Raw genomic sequence first — 26,299 nt, forward strand, 5'->3', positions numbered from 1 at the left:
GCCAGCCCTGCTCAACCCTAAATCCATCTGTAGGAAATTCAAGTATTCCTTTTCAATAAATAATCTAAGGCTAGTAGAAACCAAATGCTGGAGGTGGGAAGAGTGTGATCTGTGAAAATAATGCTGAGATATTTCTTTACTTGTTCTAGTTGAAAGTGTCAGCTATGTCAGTTAATTAGTTTTGACTATAGTGAACGTACAAACTTTATGAAGCTTCCAACTTCTGGTCTCAGTTCAGTTCTGTGACAAGTGTGACCTCTGGATGTATATAAGGATTTACACCAGCAGTACTTTTGTCTCTCTGTGCTGCACCAAGACTTGCAAGACAGCCTGGTTTGTTGATATTTAGAATTAGATCTAATGGCTGGTCGAAGTCAGCTTCAGCCTGGGGTGAAGGTGAAATTTCATAACAGTGATGTAACTCAGCCCTGGAATAAATTAAGAAAAGCAAAAAAATTTAAAAATTGTTTTATCAGCACTTAAGGTCCTCAGAGTGAGATTGAGGACTTGATTCAGTTTCTTGCAGACAGAAAATCTCCAAGGTGCTTAAGAGCCAAGGTCTGTGAGAGATGTGACTGGGACTGCTCTGAAATAGCAGAACAGGTGTCCATCTAGAGGAGCCAACAGATGAGATCCCACCCATCTCCCTTGCCCAGCACCCAAAATAGCCCAAATATCATGCAACAAAAGCAACTCAGCATGTCCGATGGAGGATACTGATGCTGTCATCTGGCTACAGAGAAAAGCTATTTGGGATGTGGTGGGGTCCATTCCCCTCTTGGGGAGAACAGGAAGGTTCGTACTGGTTTCAGTGTGTTCCTAACCCTTTTTAAATGGAACGCAGTTACCAAATCTCATGTTTCAGGGTTTCAGCCTGCAGGACTTGGGAAGGATTTATTGTTTGCTTTCCTCTGAGGCACCAGATTTTTCCCAGCTGGAGACATGACACTGGAGGTAGGCCAGTGCTTGGACGTGGTACTTAAAATCCTCTTTTTGCAGAGGACTGGCTGATCAAACTGATTTGATTAGCAGATTTGGGAAGAAATTTTGTTCTGCATCACTTCGTAAGGCCCAGAACCATAAGAAGGCCTTTTGGTTGGAAAGGCAAAGCAGAGAAACCCCGTGATGTGGCAACTTGAAGGAAAAGCAGCTGAGCCCGAGGACAAAAGATCTTAATGGTAGACAGGACTTCAAGGAGAGATGCTCAAATCCATACCAACTGTGAGTTCAGTGAGGTATCTGTCAGCCCTCTCCCCTCTCTGTCCCTGGGAAGGGAGCAAAGTTGGGCTTCCCTTAGAGTCCAAGGAATGGTTTTGCCGCAGTGAAATTAGCGACTCGCAGAGGGCATTTCCCTCACAGGGCCTTAAGGACCTTGGTTATGCTGTCTGGTTTTCCTGTCACTCCATAAATGCTTGTTCCCCATCCTTCTCAGAGGATCACACCTCTTGGAGCTTGCCAGGCAGTGGTGTGAAGAAGCAAGTGTCTCATCAAAGATGTAAATTCATCCCTTACATCCAAAAGCAACCCTGGGATGCTCTGAGTTCTGCCGGCAACTTTGTATACCACGAAGTAAAGCCAGGCTGGTGCTTCCTTAACTCAAAAAGCCATTTAGTCACTACTTCCCAAAGGCATGACTCAGTGCCTTGTGAGATGTCTCTTACCAGCCCAGACTGTTGTCAAAGCCTGCATCATTGGGGTGTTCATTTAAAACCCCCACAGAAATGGAATGCCCAGGTCTTCTAGAAAGGTTTGGAAGTCTGGCTAATATAGCTAACTCCACTCAGGCTCTATGGGAATCTGGAATACTGCTCAACAGCAGGATCTGTTCAACCAGCTGAAACAAAATAGCTGTCCTGAAACTGCCTGTTGACAGAAATCACAGGTTTTCAATTAAGCTTACCTTGAAAAAGGGCTTGCTTTCCAGGGAAACCATTTCTTGAAACCTTTCTTGAAAACCAAAATGTTTCCATCTGTATAATCTGAGAGGGTAGTGTGGGAATTTGCTGGTATTCTTCAGTCTCAGATCCCCATTCATTTCTCTAGTGTGCGCCCCACCAGGAATTAGGAAATACAACTTCAGTGATGCAGCAGCTTTCATCTGGAAAAAGGGAAATCAGCTGTATCATGGGGCATAAAGGGAAATGAGAGCATGGGATCTGGAATTCCATCTCCCAGGACACCACGCAGTAGCATTTCCTAATGGAAATACTTTGGGTTTTGGTTGAAATATTTTAGTATTTGAGTTTCAGCTGAAAAATTGAATTTTTCCTTTGAAAAATTGAGATGAAAACTATTATGTATTTCCATTGAAGTTTTGCCCAGGAAAAATCAAGCACTTTCCAAGCAGCTCTACAGAAGATCACATTTTTTTGACCATTTAGGCAGCTGTTAGAGTATTAAGATGGATGCTAAAGGCAAGAAAAATAATTGAAAAGGCAGTCCATCAAAAAACAATGAAGGCCAAATTTTTTTTAAGCAGTGCTTCAGTTGTGGCAGTGAATTGTGTGAATAAATGTGCCTCTTAAGGATGAAATTGTTCAGGAGAGGTTATGAAGGCTTGTCTGCTTTTTCCATTCTGTGTATGCTACTGTTAGTCCTTGGTCTGTGTCAAGGTACATGCAACACTTCAGTGAAACCTGGGTTTGGAAAATGTTTATGGGAATGTGGGCTGTCTACTGGAGTGCTTCCTCCATCCCTTCTACCACTGCCAGCTACAGAAAAGAGGAGCTCAGGGGATTAAACTCTGACAGCACAGTTGCAATTTTTACTTTATCGGGAGATGTATCTGGCTGTTTAGAATACCAACAGATTGGCATGGCTGTTGTTTTTGTCTGTGGGTGCTTTGTAGCTTTGAGTGCCAGTCAAGTACATGTTGGAACAGGTAAGTGGAATGAAGCCTAAATAGGAACATCCCTCCCTGCTTTGCTCTTTGAGTCAATTGCTAACAGAAGGGCACTCAGTGATGAGAGTGAGTGACCCACCCAGGACTTACTCAGGGTACAGAAATTACACAGTGATCCCTCCAATGTGATTAGAGTTGCTCAGTGATTCCCCCTGCTCTCTGCTCAGGTGTGAGCCAAGCCAGCAGTGCCTGTGTGTGTCACTGCTCTGAGGGACCACTCGGGTGTGCTTCACACACCAGCAGCTCACACTCCCCAGGAGCAGAGCTGCTGCTGTGGCAAGACTAGAAAGTGCAGGAAAAGGTGACCAGAAAGAGATTCCTTGAGGGGAAAGGTTTGCAAGGGACTCATCCTTGTGGGATATTTGAGTGGAATTACAATCAGATAACTTGTGCAGATGCAAGTCCTTGTATAGATGGCTTCATTCCAAAAGAAGTCTTTCTCTACTTAAGACATATCCCCAACATACAAGAAAACCCACTAATTTTTTAAAACTTTGATGGTCTGTTGTGGCCATGCCATTGATAATTACAGTCTTTGTAATTCCTGTCACTAGGTCAAAGCCATCCTTAAGGCATCCTGGCCACAAAGCCTGTTGTAATCTTTTCTGAACATGGTTGTTGTTGTGGGTTTTCACCTGACGTATCAACAGCAATTTATTCTGAGTAAACTGCTGCTCAAGAAAATGAAATGGTGTCCATCTGTGTGTGCAAAGGCACAAATGTGGTCTGGCCACTTCCTGCACTGTGACATCTACCCCTGACAAAGAGACTAAATCTTTTTTTATGTGGCAGAAGGACTCTTGCCTTTGGTTTTAAATATTTCCTTTATATGGTATAGAAATATCACCAGGTAAGTAGAAAGGCTCTGAGATTCCACTAAAGAGTTAAAATATCTATGCCTGTGCTCTGTGGCCATGTTAAATCACCAGCTCAATCCCAAACTCAAATCAAATCATTTACAGTGATTTACCCTCTAAAGGATCCCAGTTTACTGTTTGCTTCATGAAGCATCTTGCATGATCTCTTTTTTTAACTGCTGCAAGTGGATGACAGGTGTATCCTACCAACCTGTGCTATAGGTCTGCTGAAGGAATTTAGCAGATATTACAAATAGTATGATATTACTTGTGGGTTGTAAATTCATTTCCTGCCTGGACTTCAGATCACACAATGGCTAGGGCTAGAACAGACATTTGAGACCATCTTTTTCCAGCTGCCCTGCTGTGGGCAGGGAGAGCTTTCACTAGGCCAGGTTGCTCAAAATCCCATCCAACCTGGCTTGAGCACTTCCAGGGATGGGGCATCCACATTTTATCTGGATAACCTGTTCCAGTGCCTCACCACCTTCACAGTAAATAATTTCTTCCTGTTATCTTGTCTAAATCCACCCTACAACAGTTTGAATCCAACCCCCCTTGTCCTGTCATTCCAGCCCTTGTGAAAATCTCTCTCCAGCTCTCACGTAGCCACCTTTGGGTGCTGGAACGCCTCCCCAGAACCGTTTCTTCTCTGGGCTGAACAACCCCAGCTCTCTCAGCCTGTCCTTACAGAAGAGGGACACTAGGTTTTTCGATTGTTATGTGCTTTTTTTTTTTTCTTAGAAAAGTGACTTACTGGGAGCAACTAATTGCAGTTGGTGGTAGAGTTCTTGCAAAGGAGAAAGGTCCCGGAGATAATCTGAGTAGCAGCATCAGACTTATCCTCTGATCATTTAGAAATGGCACTGAACCTGTGAGTGTTTGTAACCCCAGCATTTGAGCGCCATTTCAAACGCAGCTTCTCCATCAGTGCCGTGCCTTCAAAGCCTGGAACACATGAGAGTCGCTGATGGTGATATGTGATATTGCAAGTGAACTTCTGCTACTATGAGTGACTCAGTGCCACGGAGCAGAGAGTTTTTATTGAAAAAGCTTTACTACTAAGTGCAGGCACTGCTCCAGATGCCTCTGAGACATTATTTAGACAGAACTCATCATTCACCTCTTGGAATTAATTTGTGGATGAAAATTTAATTATAGCAAAGCATTTGTAACTTTTTGTTCTTTTCCCATTAGGACATGAGGAAAACGTAGAGTTGGTAATAACTGGATGCCACAGCTTTACCCGGATCACAGCTCCTCTGGGACACTGCTTTGTGCTTCCAAACCAGACTGCAGCATTGCTGTGTTCATATCTGCATGGAAATACACAACAGTGTCTGTGTGAGCCATGGCAGCCTGAGCAAGTTTTGGTGCCTTTAATGCTGTCTGTGATCTTCCTTCTCCTCTGATTGCCTTGTTACTACTCAGTATCACAAAAGCGCCTGTTGCTTTATGTCTCTTTTGGCTCCTCCTCACTAATCAAGGCCAAGCTGCTTCTTTTTGCCCTTGTTGCCTTCCCTGGACACTGTGCTCTTGGGAAAGGTACAGCAGATGTTACAGAAGATATCAGGATGCCTTAAATCTCCCTTTGGGTAATCGTACAATAGAATTTTGGGGGGGCAAGAAGCCTCTTTTCATCATCACCTTCAAAGTTTAGGATTTAACAAACTGCATCTGTGGCTCTTACCATTTTTCATGCTGTTTTATCCATTCTTCCAGCAATATCCCCTGTCTGTTTCTGAACAGGCTTTCTTTTCCCCTGCTTGCTATTCCTGAACATGTTCAATGTTAATTTTCCAGTCATATGAGTTATTCCATTATATGTTATGCCAACTAACCTATAATTTTGATTACGTATTGATGCTTTCAGTTCCTCCTTTTCATTTCCCATACTACTTGCCTGAACATGCACACATCAGCAAATCGACCCTCCGTTTCCCTTTCTGTCCCTTGTCTAACCCTGTTATCACTACCCACATTCCCTTCCCGAGGGTTAGGCTTTTTTCCAGGTCACCATGTTCTCCCTGGTTGCCCTGACATTACTTCAGCAGTCAGGCATACACGCACAACCCCAACCCAGGCAACCTCTTCTCAGAAATTCTCAGTAAACTGGTTTTGTCCGATAGTTCTTTCCACCCACTGAAAAGTCCGAGAAAGAAAACAGAATTATGGAATGAGCCAGGGAGTTTAAGAAAAACCATTGGGGTGGGTGGGAAACTCTAGTTCTTTGTTAACCAGTGTTTGTGATTTGTTGGGGAGCTGCTGTGTTTAGGCTGCGTTATTGGAGTGCCATAGTGTGTGTCCCACTGCCTCTGTCGAGCAGCTCGAGGAGGTTTTATGGTCTGTCTTGCTCTGAAATTATTGCAAGTGACATAGAACCCCTTGAAATGGAGCATTTGCTGGAGGACCAGCGCTAATGACATGGGTGGTCTGGGGATTACTAAAGTGACTTTGAGTCATTTTAATTTTCCCTTTTATATCTACCTGTGTGGCCCTACAGGAAGGAGAATAATGAGGGAAGCACTCGTTAAATGTGGAAAAGGGATCTAGTTACCCATTTTCAGGTGTGTCGACATGCGTAGATCCTGTATGGAAGAGTCAATGTATAAATGAAGGGAAAAATATGTTAAATGTGAAAGTTTGAAATTCTGCAAGCTTTGCACCTGCCTTGTAATGTGACACGTGACAGGCAAAGAGGGGAAAATTGGCTGAATTGTGCCAGTAAAACACTTAAAACCTAAAATAGTAGCGAGAATTTTCATACAGCAACAATCCTTGTACTTGTAGCAGGCCTGAGGGGTTTTCTAACTGCTGGGGGAATGGGGCTTTTCAAAAGCAAGGGGTTTCCATGCATCACATGTGTGCATGACCTCTGTAACTGTGGTGCAGAAACTCGGGATAGCATTGCTGACATTCCTGCACAAGCGTCTTGGTGTGGGAGTGCCGGTGCCTTGCTTTCCCTGCTGCCATGTGCTCCGGGGAGCAGTGATGTGACTTGTCCAAGCTGAGGAATGCAGCTGTTTGCAGGTGTCGGGAGTTCCTCACTCAGCTGAGGCACCACCCTGCTCCGTTCCCCACCCTCCTGCTCCCTGTCTGCCCGGGATGGATGTGGGGCTGGATTGTCCCTGCGTGCTGCCTGGCTCAACAGCCCCTCCAAAGCTGTCACTGTCACCCATGTGCACTTTGGTCATGCTGGAACCTAGACGAGAAGATATTCTTATCTCTTTATTTTTCAAGTCATGGCTGGTAACAAATGTGTAGCGTCACCCATATGATGCCCATTCCAGTCCACATACCATTCTCCCCCACGTTTTTCACATAGTTTTCACTGCAAGAATATTAATGTAGCTACGTTTTATGAGTCCACCTGCACCATCTGTCCCTTTTGAAGCTCTTATTTACCTCAGTGGAGCAGGATCAGGCACCTTCTGTGAAGACTAGGCTGGCTCCAGTTTCTATTACATGGCTCTCTCTGCATGGAAATGCAGCAGCAGGTAACACAATAAGCAAACACATGGTAGGAAAATTGTCCAGTGCACAAAAGAGATCCTGGATGACATTAAACAAATGGCCCGAAGTAGCTGTAGAAACGGTTTCATGCATCTCAGGCTGTTAGCTGGTTTATGTTTCCTGTCTGGAATGAAGAGAGAGACAGGGCAAAAGAGTCAGGCCTTGTTTATGCTCATGTGTTTATTGTATCAGAGACATTTAAGTAGGAGGATATGACAGGTTTTCAAGGGGACAAGGTATGACTCAAATCCAGGTGCAGCTTATTTTCCATGAAATGCATCACTTGCCTATTAGACATAGATTTACCGGCGGCCAAAACAAATCTTGGCAAACTTGGCATTCTTCTTAGCATAAATGAATGGCATCCCAGCTTGTTATTGTTATTGTACAAATATAGCAGGTGTTGCTGATTTCTGCTTGATAACCTGCTGTTTAAGGGGAATTTATTTAACTTTTACGTACAGATAAGTGGGCTGCTAAGCCAAATTCATCCCAGGTGTAACTACAACCTTTTTTTTTTTTTTTTTTTTTTTTTGGTTCCTAAACTAGATTCCTATCCTAAATCTTGTTTATTAGAATTGGACAGACGTTACTGTGTTCTTCCTAAAATAATGGCTTTTGAGGTATGTTTGCTTCAAGGAGTTAAGTATTTTGCTTCTTTCTTTCTTTTGTTTCCTCCTCCAGTCGTTTTGATGCCTTCTATTCATGCATCTGTCAGAATTTCACATTCTTTGAAAAATAGACATCGTGCCGTGGACATGCCAGGAATTTAGGACACAAATGGGATTTCAGCCTGGAAACGCTTCTGTACTGTCTAAGGTAAAAGGAAGCCTATTGGAAGAACTTGAAGGAATTCATTTGGGTCATAAATATGTTTTAGAAGTCAGTGCCCATTAAGAAATTAGATTAATGTGGACTGTTTTAAGAAGCTAAGCTAAGGTAATGCTGTAAAACCTAAGCTAATGAAGCTGTCTATAGACCTTACTGGATTTTAATTTTTTTTGGTGGGTGGTGGGGAAATGAAACAAACACAGATACTGATAATTAAATCCAAAGGAATGGTATTTCCAGGTAGCCTGCCAGCATTGGGTGCTGCATGCAACACAGTAGATAAGATCTTCTACACTGTTTAAAGATATTTGAACACTCCCAACACTTTTGCATGTTTCCAAAGAGAGAAATACCACAGACCTGAGGTTGTGGGTGTCTGTGCTGGGTTTCATGGGAGGGAACAGATTCATGCAGCCACCCCATGGCACTGAATCATTATTTCCAGAAATGTTCCTCCTGAGTCAGTCAGCAATTTGGGGGTATCCACAAGTCCCTGCCTGTAGGTGGGTATATAAGTACCCACTCACATCCAGTGTAAATAGAACTTCTGCCTGAGCTACTGTGCAGCGACCCTTTTGGAGCTTAAGAGTTAATATTGCCTAAGTGGCCCTTTGGTTATGCTAAAAACTGCTCCCCAATTACTCTGTGGATGGGGACGGCTTGCCTAATTTATCCTTTCATAATCTGGATTCTGGTAATGGTTTTACAGTTATTTCAAGCTCCATCTCTGACATGATTCATCAAATCGGTGTGCAGTAGAGCCCCACTTGGTGTTCCTGGCTCTTGTATCTCTTGGTTTGGTTCTGACTGACCACTGGTCTTTCCCATAAAAGAGTTTTGGAAGGATTTTTTTTTTCTCAGAAAAAGATGAAAGTGGAAGGGACCTGTCTCTCAGTGAAGCTTTGTGAATGAAGATATGGCACTTCTACTGGCTGCTAAATCTGTTTTGTTGTTGTATGGGCTTTAAAATATATACAGTATAAGGGAGACTTGATTTATTTCTTTTTAAGGGTTATTTATTGCTGTAGACTCCAGCTGGTGTGGTGGCCTCTCATGCTTGATGCTACCTTTCTGAAATTGAGACTGGAGTCCGGAGCTTCACCAACAGCAGCCAAGAGTTGGTGAAAAGTGCTGTTGAAAAGCATTATAAGCCTCAGTTTATGAATACAAAGAAGTCTTAGAACACAAAGCAAGTGGCCAGTAGGTGACACAGAGAAACTGGCAGAAGCAGGAATTATTTGATTTTAGTAATTAGAGAAAAGTCAGCCATTTACTTTAAGCATGAAAGCTCTGACTTTATGCTCTGAGTCAGTAGTTTAGCACTTACTGATAAAACATTTTCCCCTGAACTTCTAATATATCAGCAAGAAATAGGATGCCAGCAAGAGCCTTGAGGCAAATATATCCATTGTTGCTGGATATGCAAACATAAAGCCAGTCAATGAAGCATAAAACTTTTATTTATTTATTTAAATGTATTGTTTTGGTGGTGTTTCTTGGGGGTTTTGCATGTGTTTCGTATTTATTTTCATTTATCCCCAAGCAGCCCACAGTATACCTGATCCTAAGACCTTGGTTTCATTCAGGGGTGCTGCGCTTCCTGGTGCAGCATTTGAGTGCCTCCTGCACTATCAGTGATATCCTATGGGATCTCTTTAGGGGAATGATTGCGTGGCTTTGGATTCCACTGTGCGCCAAGTGACTAACCAGGACTTTAAAACTTGTCTCTAATCTCTCATTTATCCCACTGCATTCCTTGTATCATTTAATCCCTTTAGGACAGCGAAGAGTGAAGGAAAAAGTGCTCAGATGTTCCCTTAGCTTGTTCTTGGTGTGCCCTTTCAGAAAAAAAATTCACACTTGGTCTTTGTAATTGGACTGACAGATCTTTCTGTTCCTTTAGGGATCTTAGGCTGCTCCCAGATGTGAGTCTCCCACCCAGAGGCAGCTCTGGGGGTGACATTTGTAGCTTTTCAGAAGAGCTGCTTGCAGGCCCAGACACCCAACAAACTCGGCTTGAATTGAAGCATGACCAAATGGGTTGGGTGTCACTATGAAACAGCCTGACAATTCAGTTCTGGCAAAGCTCTTTTCTTCTCCTGTGTGACTGATGTGTCTGTCTTCCCCTACTTTCCTTGCCAATTTATAATGGCTTCACAAATATCTTTCCTTTTGTTGCTCCCTACTGTGATGCCTATTAAATTTGTCTTAACTCTTCTCCTTGCTTCTGGCCAGCTTTTTTTCCCCCTGCATTTCCTTTCATTGGTGATATCCCTTATCTGAAGACTGAGCTTAGGCTGATCTCAGATGCTCTGCTGACTTGGTAAATGCAGGTGTATAAACTAAAGCCATCTCTCACTTTGCTGGGTCATTCTTTGAGGTCTACAATTCCCTTGGAGACAGCTGTTGTCTTCTTCTGTGCCTTCAGTTGCTTCTTGCTCTGGGAGCTGCCTTTGTCAGACAGGACTCTTTGGGGTTTTTTTGCATGAACTCAGTGTTCATGTTGCAAAATATGTTTCCATGAGACAGCCTGTGCTGATGGCAAATAATAGCTGAGTCTAGCCGGGAGGAAACCCATTTGTCACCATTTCATCACCGGTCCCCATTGTGTTGCCATCAGACAACCCCATTCATCAAGACAAGTTCCAAAGTGCTGGTGTTTACCAGGGACACTGCGCAAATCTCATCTCTGTAGATGTAAGTCCTCCCTCTGTGATTTCTAGCATTGTTCTTTATTTCTGTTTACAAGGATGTCTAGAAAGACTACTTGAGGTCAGCAGCCTGTTTGCAGGTGATGTTTGATCCCTAAATGCATCGCTGGCAACAAGGAAAGGACCTGGGACCTTTTCCTGACAGCCTGTTCAGCCTAACTGGGAAAAGGTGGCTTTTATTTACTGACATGAAGTAGAATGTGAGCTTGCAAGTGCCATCCTCTATGTGTTGCCCACCACACCTGCCAAATACCTTGTGCTGAGAGGAGCTGGTCTCCATGGCTCCTGTAACCTTTGTGGGAACACGTGGAGAAAAGCGTGAAAAGAGGAAAAGATGTCTTTGTGCTTATCAGGGTAACAGCAGAGCTAGGACTGGACCTAAGTCCTTCTCTTCAGTGTCCTGTCCACTTCCTAAAGTTTTCTTCTGAGGCTGAGTTCTTATTTGCTGATGGCCTGATCTCTCCAGAATAAGGGGTGCTCTGGAGGCCAGAAGGAACTTCTGTGGCCGTGTAGACCACCTGCAAAGCCCAGAGTATAGGAGTGGATCCTGGAGACAAGGAGAGAGCACTCTGGATCAGGTGGCTGTGTGGAGACCCAGGGATTCCTGCCAAGTGTGAGCTCAGGGGGGCTGGTGGGTCCTGCAGTGTCTGTCCCATCCCCCTGAGGAGCTGGCCCTGCAGCCAGGGGCAGGGCTTGGCACTGGCTTGGGAACAGGAGTGGTTTTGGTGACACCAGGTGAATTTTTGCTCTTGCAAGCTTTGCTTGTTTTGAGGCTTTTTCGGACACCTTTCCACCATTTCTGGGGCAGCAATCAGAAGTTGCCTGCCATGGAGGGAATCAAAAAGGCTGAGAACTGGTTGAAAAAAATTTTTACTAAGGCAGCAACCGTGGGTGTAGAAGCAAGATAGGGCACTAAAAAATTAGATAAGAAATTTGAAGGCTTTCAGTTTTGGGTGACCTGAAGAACGCAAGTAGAAGAGAGAGCCTGGAGAGTCCATGCACAAAGGTAGAATGTGCTGAGGTGGGAGGGTTTGTCTGGATATTGCAGCCAGGATTGGTGAAAGATGAAGGGTTACTTGGGACCACTGCTGCGGGGACTCTTGTCTTGGAGGCACTGAATTAAGGGGTTTCTGGCCAGGGTGTTTAGTGGGGGAGTGTTCCTAATAGTGAGCAAGCGGATACTGGTAATCAGAACAATATGGAGCAGGCAAGTGCCCTTCAAACTGGGGAGGTGAGGGGGAGGGCATTTTTTCCTTTCCTGCCCCCCTCTCCTTTCCCTCTCCAGCATGGAAATCATGTGCTATAGGGCAACTTGGTGCTTTGCAATCAGCGAGGGTAGGCTGCGTTAATTAGGAAACCTGCAAAGAAGCGTTCTGCATCCCCCAGAAATCACGGAAAGGGTTAGTGCTCCACCAGGAAGCTGACAGCACCGCAGTGGACCACAATTAAGACTTTAAAATATGTAACAGCATTTTTATGACATCAAAGTACTGTTGCTGCACAAGGCAGTGTTTACGAAAAGCTCCCTGCTCTTCACCCTACAATCATGATGTACATATTGGCAATAAGGAAGTCAGCAATAGCTATTTACTGCTCTCCTGCAGCTGTGGACTTATAACTTAGGTCCCTAATTAAGTAGAAGCAGGGCTAACCACGAAGCACACCACAGTGCCTTAAAATGGCTTTCATACTGCGGAAATCTGGTGTTTGGTTACTCCAGAGAGTGGGTTTTTTTCCCCTTGAAAACTATATTTGCACATTCAGAAATAATTATCTGGAGATTAAAAAAAGAAAAGCTGTCTTGATGCACCAGGAGATCTAAAGATCTTTTCATGGAAAGCATTAAAAAAAAAAAAAATTCCGGCTCTATATGGGAGATATTGACACCAGCCCCATCTTTGTCATCAAATGTGAGTGATTGTTAGCAAAGAAACTGGTCATGCTGCACAAAGGAGATCACAGTGTGTGTGTAAATCTGCATAACCTAATTGACTATCTTGGGAACGTGATCTTCAGCTGTAAAACTCCTCTTTTGACAAAACAATAAAGTTAAAAAGGAATGTCCCATCATTATGTTCCTTAAATGTCACAGGAACTGCAGTAAGTGCATCTTGGCAGAGGCAAGCCTACATCATTAGTTCCTCTCCTGGTTGCTTTTAGGTTTTTTGTTCCACATGGCCTGACTTGACAGGACAACAAATAGGCCTTTGCATCTGTACACATTTATTAGTGGATTTTATCGTTGGACATCAAGGAAATTGAGTCTCATCTAAAGGTTTATGGCTGTACACATCTGTGGATTTTACTACCCTTCCTTTCAAACAAACAAACAGCAGCAGAAAATTATTTTTGGAGAGCACACTTTAAGATTTAATAATCATTTGATGTTCTGAGAAGTCCTTGGCTGTTTGTCCAAATATTTGCTGAACGTTTGTTGAGAAGTTTAGTTATTGGAAGGTGGGGGTGAGTAAGGAGCTGGGGGGGGGGGGCAGGCGTGCTTCTGCCTTGCATGAAAAGGTGATTTTTGTATAATCACAGCCTCCTTCTGATCCCAGAATAGCTGGATTTTGTTGGATCCTGTCTAGAGATGACTTATCATTGGGAGTAAGCCCTTTGTACACACAGCAGTCCTGTCTCAAACTGATAACGTGCAGAGGAATCCTGGGGGTCAGACCAGGGCACAGCACTGCCCTGTGCTGCTTTTGCTCTGCTTGTTAATAAGTGAGATTTCTATTCAGCCGCTTGGTAAAAGAGTGCCTGAAATCAAGCTAAAGCAAGGCCTGCACAGTCTGCAAGCCTTGCTCATTTAAATTCCCCCTGAAATGAGTGGGAGAAAGGATTTGTTCAGGATTTCCTCAAAGTATTGCGCAGTTCCTTCACACCTGACCATAGTCTGAGCTGTCACATTTAAAGAGAATAATATAAAAAATCAGGATCCTGAAGAAGATTTTGGAAGCAGCAGCTGGGTGTAAAATGAAACAGTGCGTGCCTAAGATTGCAAAGGGGCTTAGACAATAATTTTGAGAGAATTGCTGCCTGTTTTTTCTTAATGCTGTGTTTATGCACAAACTAAAAGTGACAGCTTATGTGACAACATTCTGAAATACTTCACTGAAAATAATTTGAGGTTCATGCCTCCTAGTGTGTTTCATTGGAAGAAGACTGTCCACAGTAAAAATTGAGGTCTTAAGTTGGTGGAACTTGTTTTGATGGATTACACTTTGTTCATGAATATTTTAATAGCTCACATAAGGAAGAACTGGAAGCTGATCTGTTAAATTTGCTTTTTCAGCCTGGGACGCTGGATGAAGGAGGATCTTTCCCTAACAGGAGATTCTTAATCTCAGTCTTATACCAAGGATGTTGTTTCACAAAAACATCTTCAGCAAACTTTATTTCAACCTGAAGTGTTTCAGGTGAGATTAAGTTTTCAGATGGAAACCTTGACCGGTACTAGGTGCCTGAAAAGATGGTGCTTTTTATTCGTTGTTTAATAGTGAGGAAATAGGGCTCTCACTGACCTTACAAGCTGATTTTACTCTGTTCACTGATCAATTCACTTTGAGGGACACTCACACTAACCAGCTCTTGGAGTAAGTGGAGAAAGATTGGATACTGGGATACTTGGCTCTTCCCTGAAGAGAGAACTCTGCTCCCTCATTGTGTGGTCATGGTGGCTCTGTTTGGAGCCCACCTGAGGACAAAAGTCATGCTGAACTGCCCAAAGTTTGTGACAGAGCCTGGGACCAGGGCCTCCATAGGGATACCCCAGCTCCCATGCTCTGGTCTGACCTGAAGCCCAGATTACATTGTCAGTGTCCTTTTGTAATGGTGGTGTCTGGAGACAGAGAGCGCTGCCTGTAGGACAAAGATAATACAATCATCCTAGAGGAACTAAGAGCCAAAGTCTTTGTTGGGCCCTGCAAGGAGACCCAAGAGCAAAGCTTCAGGACAGAGGATGGAGCACCACCTGTGCATTTTGCTGAGCCACCACAGCCAGCCCATTTAGCACTTATGTGAAGGCAAAGTTTAAGAAATGTTGCTTGCTGGGAAGAATAAATAAATGTATGTTTTCCCTATACCACACAGTGGAAGTGAAACTGGTACTGAGGCGAAGAAAGCCTGTGGCAGTCCCTCTTCTCAGTCATTTGTAAACCTTGGAATGAGTTCCCAATGAAACTGTTACTCCCCTCTGCAGTGGGCTACTTCTTGGCCAGCTCAAAGAAGCCCCAGAAAATATTGCACCCATATGCGCCTTTTTTTTTTTTTTTTACATTCTCATTAAGTTTATAAAACCCACAAATTTAGACCATCTGTCCTATAAATGTTTCTAAACTACGGCAAGATGAAAAAGCTGTTCTAGCTTTTTGATATAAGCGGTCAGCAAACCAAACACAAAACCAGAGCAAAGCAAATATTTTCTTGTCATACATGCTTCCCAACCGTGACGGATGAACTGTTATTTTTGATGTGTGTTTGGATCCAAATTTTGGAGAGAAATGCCTCCTAGATATGTGCACTTAGCACCAAACCAGCTTGATATGAAGAATTCTTGTTGGGGAGGGGGAAACAGAGGGAAAGTTGCACCACATGCTGCCCATGGTTCATATTAAAGAAGCTGTTTCTTCAATTATTCATCTTCCAACTACCCTGCTGACTGCTTTAACAAAGCCACCCCAAGCATGGACTATGTCAGCCCATTCTCAGGGTAAGGTGTGCATGCTTCTATTCTATCCACCTGTATCTTGGATGTTAATCCAGGAATATTTATTGCCTCCGTGTGAGACTCTAAAGTGGGGTTGGGGCAGGATAATGAAGAGAAGCTGTCTGCTGTGCTTGCCTGACAGGTGGGATTAAGCCCAGGTCCTTGTTTGCAAGCAAACCCAACAGCAACTCATGCATTGTGAAAAGACGCAATAAAGCAAGTGGTAGAAAGTGGAAATCTCACTTGAAATCCTTTCTCCTGGTGTTTCCATGGACACAGCAAATTCCTAGCCTAAACCCTTTAAGAATGAGAAGGCACCGTTTGAATTGCACACCCTGCTTTGGTATTTACAGCTAAGTGAGAAAAGCTAAATCTGTTCTATGTCCAACAGCATTTTTAACTTCTTTTGCTATTGGCACATTACTTCTTTGATGGCCAAATCCTCGCCCAGATCCTGGGTCAAGGACATCATGCCTGAGCCACAGAGCTGCCTTAGTGGTGTGCTGAGGAGCTGTGTATGGAGCAATCTGAAGGGGGACAGGGAATGCTCAGTACACCTGGAAAGACATTAAATCATCCTGTCTTTTTGTGGAGGAGGAGAAAACTGGTGCTTGAGCTGTGCAAACTGTGAGTTGGTGAATGTGCAAGCAGTGCTGACTTTCTGGTGTCACGGAGTTCCACTCGCTTACCTTCAGGTGTGTGCACAGCTGATCCAGTCCCCTGGGCCCCCTTTATCATCAATAGGAGTTACAGGCAGTGCTTAAACACATGTGGCTTCTTTTAATTCTCTATCTTGGAGGTAAAATGTGGGTTAGAAGTTGTTCTCTGCTGTAATTGTGGGAGCATTGAGATAAACATCTTGTTTTGGCACCTTTAGTGTAACTTTGTGTGTGAAACTTACCTCGAGCAAAATTAAATGTGCCTTTTTAAAAAACATACATATTTCACTTCTCAGATTAGAGGATGGAGCCCTTCTCCTACAAAGAAAGGCTGAGGGAATTGGGTTTGCTCAACCTGGAACAGTCAGCTTAGGAGTGACCTGATTACAGTCTTCTAGTACCTCAACAGAGCCTACGAGAAAGATGGGAGGGTGCTTTTTACCAGAGCCTGGAGTGACAAGAAAAGGGGGAATAGATTCAAACTGAAGGACAGAAGGTTAAGGTTGGATACGAGGAGAAAGTTCTTTACTGTGACGGTGGTGGCACTGGAACTGGGTGCCCCATCCCTGCAAGTGTTTGAGGTCAGGCTGGATGGGGTTCTGAGCAACATGGTCTAGTGCGAGGTGTCCCTGCCCATGGCAGGGGGGTTGGATCGAAGTGATCCTTAAAGTCCCTTCCAAACCAAACCATTCCAGCATTCTATTCTATTATCCTGCTTGTCACTTCTCCACTGTACAGGCAGCAATTTCTGTCTGTAAAACTTCAGTGCAAAACCCCCAAGTCATAGTTAAAACAAGCCCCAAGCTGAGCTGTGCTCAGCACTGCCATTGCTGCCTGACTCGCTCACAGTATTCAAAGTTTCTCCATCTTTGCTTTCCCAGGCCAAGCCTGACTCCAAAATTCACTTCTTCCAAACCCTTCTGGACAGATAGCTGTGGGTTTAACATCCTGACTTCAGGGCAGCTTTGCTCTGGGAGGGCGGGGACACTTTAACCAGTTCCTGTGCACAGAAGTTCAGTGTGTGCTGTCAGCCTTGCCTCTAGAGGAGCTGCCTGTTCTACACCTCCAGGATTGGTCTCCTCCACTCCCTGCTGGGTAAGACTCTTGCAAAAACCAAACAAATGAAAAAACCCACTGCTCTCCTAGTACAGTGCTTGGGATCAGCACGGGACAGGAGAGTAATGTTGTTGACCAAAGGTTTAAATTCAGTTCAAATTTGCAAACGCAGCACCAGTCGTTCCCTCCCACCCTCCTGCTGCTGTGATAACTCAGGCTGGTCTTTCAGCCCAGGGCAGTGTTCTCCACCTGACTGTATCTGCATAAAAGACCACATTTCATAGGCAAGCAGCACTATTCCTCTTTATAGAATTTCATTTCTACATTTAGAAAAACAGAATACAGTTTTTTCATTCTGAGTTCAAGCCTTAGCATGTTTTTGAGCCTGCAGTTGAAGTGCTTGTTGAACAAACCCAAGTTACTGCAATGAATCACAGATTTGCTGGAATTCATGCACTCTCTGTAAGGTTGGGACAAAGTGGTAAATAATCTCGGCTAAAAGTACTGAGTACATGGAAGAGATGTTGAAACTTTTTTAGTGCTTTATCACTATATTTTTGGAAATCTGAACTGTCTAACATAGGTTTTACCAGCTGAGAACTTTCAGCTTTTTAGTTTGTACAAAACATTTTGAACATGTGAAGAGAAGAGTAAGTACAGAAGAATTCCTCTGGAAAACCTAATTTTATCAAATGCAAAATTTAAGATTTCTGGTTTAAAGCAAAAATCATTTGGGCTGATGAGGAATGACTCTTATTTTTTTTTTTTTCCACTTTGTCCGTAAACCCCAGAGTTTGCATTTGACACAACCAAGCTGACTTCTTTTTCCCCTGGTCACCCAATGGAAGAGGTCACTGTTTCTTCACAGGCTGAGTTATAACTGCTGTGGAGGAAATGCTGCATTCTGTAGTCTGTCAGAGAGGCTGTGCAGGGCATTGAGGAATGAGATATCCTGGACATTATGCCCTGTTTCCTACAGGGTCTCTCACATCAGAGTCTCCATAGTGACAGCACAGGATTTTAGATTTACAACTTGACGGCAGTGAATAGGACTTCTGATTTCTGCAGCCTTCTGTGCATGCCGTGTAGTCTTTTTTAAGAACTGGAGTTGCATCATCAGGTTAAGACTGGCGCTTTAAAAGCAAGTCATTAAAAAAATGGTAAATTAACATGCCTCTATAGACATAAATATGCTACATGCATAAATATTCTCTCACACAGGACAATGATCAGAATTCACTGCTGAATTGCCTTACTACTCTACATGGCTCAGCAGATCTGCAGCTCTTGATGAATCAGGTTAAAAAAGAAACAAACACAAGTTTTGGAACAAAAAAATTAAAACCCACCACAAAGAAGCCATTTTGCTAAAGATTTGGAGAAATCATTAACTCTGTCCCTTTTCTCCTGCCTCCCCTCAAAAATTGAAATACTAATTGTCAGTGTTCTCTTCAAAGGTTTGCACAAGTTCAGGCCATGTCAGGCTTGCTACTGAAGCTTTTTCTGTGCATCCATTTACAATAAAAAAGAAAGAAAATTTTGCATTTCAGTTGTATCCAGCAAACCCCTGTTACACAACTTTATTATTTTACTGTGATTTCACCGCAGAGCAAAATCAGTGCATGCAGCCCTTGACCAGCTGACATGAATGTCTGACCTTGACATACAAACAGCTTGGATTGTTTATACGCATGAGGGTATTGCCACGTTTATTTTATTGCTGTGCTCCATTTTTCTGGAGCAATATATCTGGATTTAGGTCCTGGCTTCACCATCCACGTGGGAAGTCGTCCCAATGCTCTGTGGACCATCCCTGGGACCTGGATGACCTGTGGTCACAGAGGACTTGTGCTCCTCCTCAGAGGAGGCCTGGAAAGGGAGGAGGAGCAGATTCTGTGTTCCACAGATTCTTATCCTTGCTCCTCTGCCTGATTGTGTGCTCCAGTGGGAAAAGTGTTTGCTACTCTGCATCAGCTTCACTTCTCTCTCCAACCCTGGATGTCCTTAATGACAGTGCGCTCAGGAGCTCTTCGCTGCTGAGTTTGGATTTGTCTCCCCCACTGTGCTGAAAGAGAGTAAAAAGATGTGTCTGTGCCAATAAAGCAGGGGCTTTCTCTCACTTGTTTCCCACCTCTGTTGTGAGTTATGCTAAGTTTTCTGCATAATCTTCCTTTCTCTTCTTTCTCCTTTGGTGAAATGCAGTCAGAGATCCAGGAGTTTGAGATACCACCTGAAATGAAAGTGGACTTGTATGAAAGGTTATCCTGCAATATTTAAATATACCTGAGTTAATCCATGTGGTTGAATTTTACAAGCAGAGTTGTCATTTTCTCAGCTTTATTTGCTGCATGTCAGAGCAGCCTTTGACTGCTTTGCACGCAAGTCGGTAGCTCTGGCAAAGCCTTCGGGTACTTTGTGGTGTCTGATGCCAATTTATTTCCTCATCATGGGCAAAACTCAGCTGGAGCTGTGTGTTGTCTCCAACTGTTACAATTTTGCCCTTGTGTGTGTTGGAGACTTGGGGATAGGGAGATAGAGCCCTGCAGCTCATTGCTTGTGATCTTTGGGCCTTCTGAGCCATTGTACGAAATCAAACTTCTGCAGTAACATTTTTGGCTCAGGCACCACAGGAACTTGCACTAATTAATTGTTTGGTTGCTTGGGTTTGTCTGTTGTGCCCTCTACCTGTAGTTTTAGGTGAGCAAACCTAAAAATAGCTCTAAATTTAACGATACACTCAAGAGCACATTATACAAATATTGCTGTTACTAGGGAGAAATAGTGCAAACCTATGTTTTATGAGGGTTTCTTAACACGTTCTCTCTCTGCAACACTTCTGCCAGGAGCCTCCACACAAGCAGAGAACTTCAGTTCTGTTATTGGATTTATTTTTAGCTACTCCAGTCTCCAGTCCACGAGCATCCCTTCAGTTGCCAAATGTGGGAATTGATCCAAAGCTCCCAGGAAATAGCAGGGAGCAATCCTGTGAACTTCAATGAAATTCGTGTCAGACTTGTTCTTCAGAAAGGCTGTTTTGTTCTCCTTGTTTCCCAAAAATGAAACAGGTGACTGTTGCAGGCAGCAGTGATAGTTCTCCTGGAGATCTGAGTCTTCTCCTGAAGGCACTCATTCTCTGCTGGCTGATCCACCTGCCAGGTGAGAGGAGGTTCTGCCAAATTTGCTCTACCTGAAGCATTTGCTTTTTGCCATCTTTGTATATATAGAAAGTAGGGATTTCCCTGACACACGTCAGAAGAGGATCACAAATTGACCCTATTTTAGGTGGCTTTAAAGAGACAAAATTACTGATGTGCAAGTTTTTCTATCAACAGAGTAACATTTCATCTTATTTGCTGTGAGCAGGATAAGCAGGGTTGTAAATAAATGTACTTTCAAAACCGTTTCAGTAGACCACAAAGACCAGCAAGTCTTTGACTTCAATATGATTTTTCATCTGTAGAGAAATTGTGGATGCCGGTTTTGGACAAGGTATCCCAGTAATAGCATTCCATATGATGAATATTCCACCTCTTAAATTGAGTAAGGTAATGTCAGCTGGGAAAGGAACCAGGTTATGATGTGAATGAAGTTCATAGAGAGGTTAATAACCTTTTAATTAGCACTGGCTGGGAGATAAGCAAATCAGCGCTCAAATATGCAAATTAGAGTGGAAAAATGCCCGTCAGATTTTCGGGTTGCTATTAGGAGGGTTTATTCCTTTAGCTTTTTGATGAGGAACAGCTGTGGGTTGGCCTGGGGTAATCAGAGACAGTAGACAAGCTGGTAGGGTCATTGCTCCTTTGAAATGCTCAAGTTTATGGGGTGTCAGAGCAAGGCGGGTCATGAACTGACTGGGCTGACTTGGAACAATGGTGGAGTCTCCAAGGGCTGGACCATCAGCTGCCTGAGATCAGCACAGCCCAGAATTCCATTTATTCCAGGTGGGGATTCGCCCCCCAGCACTTTATCCTTCTATCTGCCAAATTTCTATCAGCACAAAAATTTGATCTGAACTTCTTTGGGTAACTTGTAGGGCTGTTGGTCCTACAATCAACCCAAATAAGTGTTTCTGTAATGGAGAGATTTTAAAATGGCCACACTGGACCACAACCTCTTTGTTAGAAATAAGCAAAGATTGCTGCTTTTGTGCAGGCTGTGTTTTGAAAACTATCTTTCTTTTTTCTTTTCTTTCCTGAAACTGCAGATAATTTTGAAAAAGATTATTTCTATTTTAATTGATGTATGAAAGTCAAGCACTTTTGTCTTTGATCTTTTCACCTCTCCACCTGTGTGGTGTGAATTCATTAAAACTTGTTTGGAATGACTCCAGACAAAGGTCTTGTCCATGGACACCTTTTGGACATATCTGGACAGAGCAGTCTTTTCTTTCATGCAAAATTGGGCATGTGGGAAGAGACATTTGCAGCAGCTGAGTAAAGATTTGGCCAGGTCTTCTCCAAAATCATCTATTGTAGCCTTTAATACCATATCAAAAGCTGAATTTTATGTACACCATCTCAGAATCCTGTTCTCATAATGAAAACCTGAATTAGAGCCTGTTTACCTTAAAAGGAGATTTTTTTTTTTTTCTCGTGTGCATATTATGTAGAGTTATTTTTCAAATTAGCTGTGGGAATTTGTGTTCTTAAAAGAAAAATATAGAAAGAACTGAAATCATCCCAACTATTGTTACCAATGATTTAGGATAATATGGTAATTGAAACATTAATTTTCTCTCCTATAACTAGTAGGGAAGTTTGCTTATTATTTCTTTTCTCTTGCAGAGCTTCTAGTTTGTGCAACCTCTGTCAATGGAGCTGTGCTAATTTATGTCAGCTGGTCCAATATTTTTGCTTATGAATTCTGCCTTGGCAAAACACGTATATAATATTGTTTTTCCCAGAAGGTTGGCTGAATACTCTAAAAGCCATTATTGACTAATACTGGGGTTAGCCAAGTAGGACTAGGATTTCTTTCAGTAGTGGAAACATAGATCATTAGGGTGAAACAGATTGCATTTGCTGAAAGAAAAGCTACTTCTGTTTATTTGTAGGGCGTAACCATCCCATGGGTCTGTTCAGAGTTATAACAGTGCAAATCCATTAGAGTTGAGTGGAGAATCAAGCGTGTTATTTTTTAACAAGTGAGATTCACCTGTTCATTTAAATGATGCCAGGTGGAGAGAACCAACCTTTATAACAAATTTAAACTCCTCATAAACAGAGCTTTAAGTCCCCCTCTTCTTTGACTTTGTCCCCAGGCTTTGAGAATGACAGACACACCTGTACCTTTGTGGTGAGGCAAAAGAGCAGGTGAAGGAAAAATCATTTGTCTTTTTCTCACTGTTTTGAACAGACCACATCTGAGCGGGAAATTAAATTACACTCCGTTTTGAAAAGTTAACACTTTCTAAAACAGGAAACACAAAGCCTGGCCTTGTTTTGACAACAAGTGGCCTCAACTTCATTGGTGAATTATCCTCTGAGCATTGCTGGTTTGCACCAGTTTGATCATGTAAGGCATGAGCTGGTGTGGATTTGGTCCCAGCCAGAGAAAGCAGGATCTGCAGCATATAAGAACGGTAGAAGCAGCAAGATCTGCTGGGGTGTGGATGGTGATGCTGGAAGAGAAATGTATATAGAGTGGAGAAAAGCCCCAGAAGCGGCTGTGCCAGGTAAAGAAAATCTCAGTCCGAAATCCATCTGAAGATACAAAGTAGCAAGGGAAAGTGATTTTGAGAGATCTTTACCGTGTGGATTAAATATTTCAGAACAGCATCTGGCTGCAGTCTGGTATCAGTAATCTGGTTTTGCAGTGGGTAAATCTGCCTTATTCTTTAAAGTGCCAGATACTCAGCACACAGGAAGAACCCTCAGCTTTAGTTTGGGTGAACTGCAGTTTCTGCAAAAATAATTCAGAAGAAAGAATGCAGTAATCCTTCCTGGCTGTGACAGGAACAGGTTCAACCATTTCCAGGTCTGCAGAAGTCTGACAGGATTAAATGTTAGAGTCCTAAAAAGACAGCAAGCTGTTTCAGAACATCTTAGTTCCAGGTTTATGAACAGAGGGTTGTGGTTCCAAGGTAAACTCACACATTTCTTACAGATGTGCAGACAGGTAGTTAAAATCTCCAGAAACTACACACAGCGAGGTTTGGGTTAAGCCATGTTTTACCAACCTTTTAAGTTAATATTTGAGCATTTCACCTTTGCAGTCTGTTTGCAAATCAAATAGAAAATCCAAATGCAGGCATCCAGTTGATGGTATTCTGTGAAGGTCACCCACTCATGCTCAGGAAAGCTCTCCAGTTATGATCTCCTTCCTGTAGAATCCTGGGTTTGGCAGACTTCGTGTGGTCAGAGCTCTACTGTTTTTCCATGTGCTCTCATTCTTTTAATCTGCATTTTTAAATGAATTCCTAAATACTGGATACTCTGCCTTTACTCCTTCTGTAACCTGGCCAGTGTCTCCGGATGACAAAGTGGAACTCAATCCGGAGAAAGCAATGAACATTCTCAGCTGGATTTTTTTGGGGGGTTACCTATGCAGTGAATGGAAGTGGAACAGAGCTGGACATCTCAGAGATCACTCCTTGTTAGACTTAGAAGTTTCAAGCTTCTCCTGAAAAACTGGGCTGCTCCACAGGGAAAATTTAGTGTTGATGTAAAAGGCAAATCCTTCAACATCCTCATCTGAAAATCTGTTATACTTTGCTACTGTGGGTAATAAAGTAATTTGACCTTCTTTGAATACTTCATATCAAGCTGCTTAGACATTTTTCGTTCTCCCAGCTGCCTTTTGGTGGCAAGATATCAGTGACATACCTTTACATGGCAGATGGGTTTGTCTGGAAGGCTCCGGCTTGCTTCTGTTTAGGTTTCTCCTACCCTAGCTTTCCATAATAAATGTCTTGCTATAAATTCTTGGCTGACCAAAGGAGTTTGGCTAGTCCTGACTTCTGGATGCTTATCAAAACCAAAGCTTGAATTTCACCCACCGTGAATCCTAGTCTATTTTTAATGCTGCTGTTTGGAAGCATGGCTCCATGTGCTCTTAATAAAATAGTGGAAACAACATGCAGCAACTTTGTAAACAAACTTAAAAACTATTATTTTATTTTTTTTAGAGAGCCAACTTATTTGTCAATAATCTACACCAGATGTTGGCCATGACATAAATTCCCACTATTAATATCTTTTTATATGGCCTTGGACAAATCACAAGTCTGGGCCTTGGTTCCCCAGCCAAGAAAAGGTGTGGTAGCTTCTGAGGACATGAATGCTTCAGGAACAAGGGTTTTTTAAATAACTAAGAGACATAATTTATTCTTAGACCATAACAAGGAGTACTGGAACTAGAAGGAATTAAAAGCATATTTCTAATGCTTGCAAAGTGGTAGTTTGTTGGGACTTGTAGCGAAGGCACAGCACGACAGTCCAGTCTGTGTGCTTATGTATTTTGTTTCTCTTTTGGATAACGTCGTTTGTAGCTGTGTTGAAGTCACTAGCCAGATGATTAGGGCAGAGCTGGCATACTTATGCTTTCAAGTTGGCTTTTCTAGAAAGAAACTTTATATACACCTGCTTGGAATGTAATTTTTACTTGAGGCCAAGATTTTCTGGAGCTGGAGCCTGATGATGGGTAAGATTTACAGAGAGACTTGGATATCTTCCCCAGGATATGCTCCTGGCTGGCAGATCCCACTCCATGATGTGTGCACCACAGTACAGATGTGCCCTTTACTGCTTTCAGTCTGAATTTCAGGCTTTTGGGGCAGACGCAAAGCTGAATTTTCTGACTTGTGTGCCTGTTGATGCAAATAAAGAAAGTAGCCTGCATTTCCTAAAGTGTTCAGTCCTATTCACCAGTCCAAAAAAACAGCAGGAGAAGTTCACTTCCTGTCTGGGAGAGCTTGTGGGGGGTTTTCCCTCCCTTCCCAAAACTGAATTCTTGCATTGCAGCCACTTTTTTTGGTTTGTAAGTGGGAACTGTTGGGAGCAAAGTTGTTTCCAGTACCTTTGTGCCGTGGTGACATTGAGAGGCAACAGTGGAAAGGAAATATATAATCTTGTAGTCACAGACTGAATCAAATAGAGTCAGGTTTTGTGGGTTCTCTGCTGGCTCTCCAGAAACGTGGGCAGAGTTGTGCCCTGTTTTCTTGTTGAGCTTTAGATTTGGCTTCTCCCAAATGACAAATTTCCCAAATATGAGCTCTGCTCCACCCCCAAATGGGATCTGTAAGGCCTAAAGTGAGATATCACCAAAATAGAAATCCTGTATCAATGCCTTTTTTTTTTCAGTGAAAGTGTCAGTATTTCTTCATCCTTCGCAACAGTTGTCCTGTTTTGTTGCTGAGCATAAAGAGCTTCTCTTTTCTCTTGTGCTAGTGAAAGTATCAAACCCTGATTCTAATCTCTTTCTGGAGCTTACTTGGCTTTGATTTCAGATTCATTTGTTCTTGTTGGCTTTTCCAACACCAAATGCAAAGAAAACCAAAGGAGAAAAGGCCAGATGTGTGGATCAGCTGTAATACAAAACTGCCCAGCCCAGAAATCAGCAGGAAGAATGTATCTGATGGAGCAGCAGCTGAGCTGCTCCCCTCCAGCGTCCCTCAAGGAGACATAAAAGAGCCTCTGGTCTGTCAAGCACAGTTCAAACCCTCCCGTATTTCCATTCATCCCCACACAAAGCAGTGGTGTGGGCTATAGCTGCACACCTGCAGCTGTGTTCCAGTTCCACCTTTCTTGTTATTCCTGCCAAAAAATAGATCTTGACAATAAATTCAGAAGAAGCTGGTACAGTTCAGAAAACAAGAGCAGTGTCTTATTTCTCCTGCATTATTTCCACATCTGAGGGTCAGGGGGAAAGAGGAAGCCAAGTTGAGGTGCGGGTGGAAATGGAATGGGTAAGGTTTAGCAGCAGGCGTGGAAGGGCAGGGCAGATGCAATTCAATTTCTGAGGACTTTTTTGTGCCTGAACTAAGCATTCTTTTTAATAAGGAGGATCTTTTCCTTCATAATATGGTCTAGGCTGTTTTCTTCCTTTCAAACAAGAGCAGTTTACTG

The 26,299-nt window shown here is 43.0% G+C and overlaps 1 long non-coding RNA gene across 3 annotated transcripts in view; it reads left to right on the plus strand.

Moving 5' to 3' along the window:
* The window catches only part of LOC136286363 (uncharacterized), a 41,764-nt gene extending 25,705 nt beyond the window's left edge, over positions 1-16,059 (plus strand). For 2 of the 3 annotated variants that reach the window (XR_010719866.1, XR_010719867.1), the window contains exons 2-3: positions 7,957-8,091; positions 14,107-16,059. This is a non-coding gene — a long non-coding RNA (uncharacterized lncRNA). The remainder of the gene's footprint in view (positions 1-7,956; positions 8,092-14,106) is intronic. The other variant, XR_010719868.1, reaches the window with a different exon arrangement.
* Positions 16,060-26,299: the final 10,240 nt, after the last annotated feature.

Source organism: Chamaea fasciata, unplaced genomic scaffold, assembly GCF_029207755.1.
Source record: "Chamaea fasciata isolate MVZ Bird 193981 ecotype frontalis unplaced genomic scaffold, bChaFas1.0.hap1 SCAF_3, whole genome shotgun sequence".
Taxonomy (NCBI): Eukaryota; Metazoa; Chordata; class Aves; order Passeriformes; family Sylviidae; genus Chamaea; species Chamaea fasciata.